Consider the following 4412-nt stretch of genomic DNA (forward strand, 5'->3'; position numbering starts at 1 on the left):
CATCTTGCCTCTGTAGAGCCAGTTTGTGCAAGGAGAGATTAATTGCTTCTTTTTTGGGGGGGGTCCAAACCAACCCGTCATATCAGTCACAGTCGTGTGGCAGACCCTGTCACTGAAATGATGGGTTGGTTAAAGTGTGCATGTCCTGTTTTGTTTATACAACATAAGGGTGGGTGGGAGGGCCCAAGGACAATTCCATCTTGCACCTCTTTTTTCTTTTCTTTTTCTTTGCATCATGTGCTGATTGGGGAGGGTTTTTTGGAAGGGACATCCTGCGTGACACTGCAGTGCCACTCCTAAATGGGCCCGGTGTTTGTGTCGGCCACTAGGGTCGCTAATCTTACTCACACAGTCAGCTACCTCATTGCGCCTCTTTTTTTCTTTGCGTCATGTGCTGTTTGGGGAGGGTTTTTTGGAAGGGACATCCTGCGTGACACTGCAGTGCCACTCCTAGATGGGCCCGGTGTTTGTGTCGGCCACTAGGGTCGCTAATCTTACTCACACAGCTACCTCATTGCGCCTCTTTTTTTCTTTGCGTCATGTGCTGTTTGGGGAGGGTTTTTTGGAAGGGACATCCTGCGTGACACTGCAGTGCCACTCCTAGATGGGCCCGGTGTTTGTGTCGGCCACTAGGGTCGCTAATCTTACTCACACAGCTACCTCATTGCGCCTCTTTTTTTCTTTGCGTCATGTGCTGTTTGGGGAGGGTTTTTTGGAAGGGCCATCCTGCGTGACACTGCAGTGCCACTCCTAGATGGGCCCGGTGTTTGTGTCGGCCACTAGGGTCGCTAATCTTACTCACACAGCTACCTCATTGCGCCTCTTTTTTTTCTTTGCGTCATGTGCTGTTTGGGGAGGGTTTTTTGGAAGGGACATCCTGCGTGACACTGCAGTGCCACTCCTAGATGGGCCCGGTGTTTGTGTCGGCCACTAGGGTCGCTTATCTTACTCACACAGCGACCTCGGTGCAAATTTTAGGACTAAAAATAATATTGTGAGGTGTGAGGTATTCAGAATAGACTGAAAATGAGTGTAAATTATGGTTTTTGAGGTTAATAATACTTTGGGATCAAAATGACCCCCAAATTCTATGATTTAAGCTGTTTTTTAGTGTTTTTTGGAAAAAACACCCGAATCCAAAACACACCCGAATCCGACAAAAAAAATTCGGTGAGGTTTTGCCAAAACGCGTTCGAACCCAAAACACGGCCGCGGAACCGAACCCAAAACCAAAACACAAAACCCGAAAAATTTCAGGCGCTCATCTCTAGTTTACACTCTTTTGAGTGAATGTGAAAAAGGAGGTGGCCGGCAACACTTTATTTCAACTGATTGTCCATGGATTCCTACCTTTCCCTGTACTTAACTTCGGTGCCGTGGAGAACACTGATTGCGGGGACCGCCGGGCTGCCGATTGAGAAGCCGCTGGAAGCCGCTGTGAGCTCTGCGGCTCTGATGTTGTTCGTCCGCGGCTGTTGGTCGTTGGCGGTGCTGGCGGTGCTTACGAGTCCCGCTGAGTTCAGGGCTGGCAGCGCTTGCGTGTCCCGCTGAGGAAAACTCTTCAACAGCCGCAACACAAGCAGAATTCAACACCCGCTGCAACTTAAGCCGGTAATTACATCACGCCGGAGCACATCTCGGAGGACACAGCGGGACACGCAAGCGCTGCCAGCCCTGAACTCAGCGGGACTCGTAAGCACCGCCAGCACCGCCAACGACCAACAGCCGCGGACGAACAACATCAGAGCCGCAGTGCTCACAGCGGCTTCCAGCGGCTTCTCAATCGGCAGCCCGGCGGTCCCCACAATCAGTGTTCTCCACGGCACCGAAGTTAAGTACAGGGAAAGGTAGGAATCCATGGACAATCAGTTGAAATAAAGTGTTGCCGGCCACCTCCTTTTTCACATTCACTCAAAAGAGTGTAAACATTATATTAATAACCATATTTTCTTTTTCACAGGTACCGCTTTATAATTATATCTTATTCATATTTATATTTAATACATGCAATTATATATTTAACATTCCTATATTTTTACATAATAAATATTACACGCAATTATATATTTAACATCCCTCGCGCTTTCTTTTAAACATTACTGTACCGTACTGCTATACATATACTGGTGGTCAGCAAAATTCTGCACTGTCATCCTACTATATAATACTGCGCACAACTAAAATGCACCACAGGTATGGATGGATAGTATACTTGACGACACAGAGGTAGGTAGAGCAGTGGCCTACTGTACTGTACTGCTATATATTATATACTTGTGGTCAGCAAAATTCTGCACTGTCCTCCTACTATATATACTGTGCACAACTAAAATTCACCACAGGTATGGATGGATAGTATACTTGATGACACAGAGGTAGGTAGAGCAGTGGACTACTGTACCGTACTTCTATATATTATATACTGGTGGTCAGCAAAATTCTGCACAGTCCTCCTACTATATAATACTGCGCACAACTAAAATGCACCACAGGTATGGATGGATAGTATATTTGATGACACAGGGGTAGGTAGAGCAGTGGACTACTGTACCGTACTGCTATATAATACTGGTGGTCACTGGTCAGCAAAATTCTGCACTGTCCTCCTATACTACAATGCAGCACAGATATGGAGCATTTTTCAGGCAGAGAACGTAGATATTTTCAGCACACTGAGCACAGATATTTGCAGCACACTGAACACAGAAACTGAGAGAACGCTGCACGTCCTCTCCCTATCATCTCCAATGCACGAATGAAAATGGTGGCGACGCGCGGCTCCTTATATAGAATAAGAATCTCGCGAGAATCCGACAGCGGGATGATGATGTTTGGGCGCGCTCGGGTTAACTGAGCAAGGCGGGAGGATCCGAGTCTGCCTCGGAATTGTGTAAAATGGGTGAAGTTCGGGGGGGTTCGGATTCCGAGAAACCGAACCCGCTCATCACTACTCTAGTTACAGTGAGTCTTAATTCATATTAAGGGTATGTGATTATTTTCAAACCTAACTTTTCTTTGTTTACTGTTTAAAATTGTGTACTATATTTGTACAGTATAAATAAAACACTTGAGTACCTGTTTAACAAATGAGGTTCAAGTTGTTAAGGTGAAATCTTTTATGAAAATATATCTTTAGTATTCCAATATTAAATTCTGTGGAATACTATGCTCACTTGGCGTAAGAGGACTTATTCAGGATACAATGTGCGCCATTTCTATGCAGAAAAAATGAAATGGGGAAAAGCCCCAAAAGATTTAGGATAAAGGTCTACTGTAATGGGGGCCACGGCACCTATTATTCTCAAGAGATCTCCCATCCAGGTACTGACCAGGCCTATCTTGTTTAGCTTCCGAGATCAGACAAGATCGGGCGCATTCAGGAGGGTGTGGCCGTGGGCTGATTTTTTAGGAGTTCTTTTAGCAGAAAAAGAGGACGAGAAGAAAGGAAAGGGGAGAGGTCCCACTTCTGCTTTCTGTTCTGAATGTGTACATTCTTTTTCTGACATGTATTCTTGCTTATAATTTGGTACAGGAAAGGCAAATTTTAATACATACATGCTACTAACATAACATAGTGTACATATTAAAAAGTAGGGAACTATGATATACCTATACACTAGTCTGACAAATCAGATCCCACCTACTTATCTCTTGCACATACTGTAATATAATATTTGCTGTTCTAATAACTACAGTCGTCAGTCAGCTCAAACCGCTTACAGTATTTGCAGGATTGCTGGTACTTAGCTTCACTGAACTTCAGTGCTTTTTTATACCAACTCTGTGCAGTGATCTAAAGGTTTTGGGAAAGTTATCATTTGGAGTCTGTAAGATGCTGACCTATAAGACCTACAGATAAGCTTTTCTGCTCTGATTATCTGGTACGGGGATAATCAGTTTTTCTGGCAAGTGCAGCTGTTACTGAACTTGCATCACCGTATGGACAGCTCTTATACAGTTTCTTTTTCAGATTGATTACCTGAGAAACAACAAGTGGGGTTAGTAGGTTGCCATTGTGATGTGAAGCACTTAGAGGCATATTTAGGAGGTGGACGCAGTACTGATCGCTGCTGGGTCTTTGGTAGCAGCATATCTGAGAAGGTTTGCAAATGATGCAGGCTTGTCATTTGAAATGAGACAAACGAGGCACTCATCTGTGTTCCTCCGATCTACTGCATGAGTCCAAAGAAGGTCACATCAGGGGAAACATCGGACATCTGAGCAACCCTAAGTTTACTCAGCGCATCCACTGCAACTTAGGTGTTGAGGCCAGAGAATCTGCATCTGAAGACGCAGTCTCTGGCTTCTGCACACTCTCAAAACATTTTGAGCAATGGTCCCCTTCACTTCCACCAAATGCCTGCAGATCGTTAATCAAGCTGCAGCATACAGCATACTGCGACTGGGGTCAC

General features: G+C 45.0%; 1 pseudogene; it reads right to left on the reverse strand.

Annotated features, from left to right (window-relative positions):
- Positions 1–3280: 3280 nt before the first annotated feature.
- LOC134953892 (5S ribosomal RNA) lies at positions 3281–3398 on the reverse strand (annotated as a pseudogene).
- Positions 3399–4412: the final 1014 nt, after the last annotated feature.

Source organism: Pseudophryne corroboree, chromosome 8 (genome assembly GCF_028390025.1).
Source record: "Pseudophryne corroboree isolate aPseCor3 chromosome 8, aPseCor3.hap2, whole genome shotgun sequence".
In the NCBI taxonomy this organism is placed as follows: Eukaryota; Metazoa; Chordata; class Amphibia; order Anura; family Myobatrachidae; genus Pseudophryne; species Pseudophryne corroboree.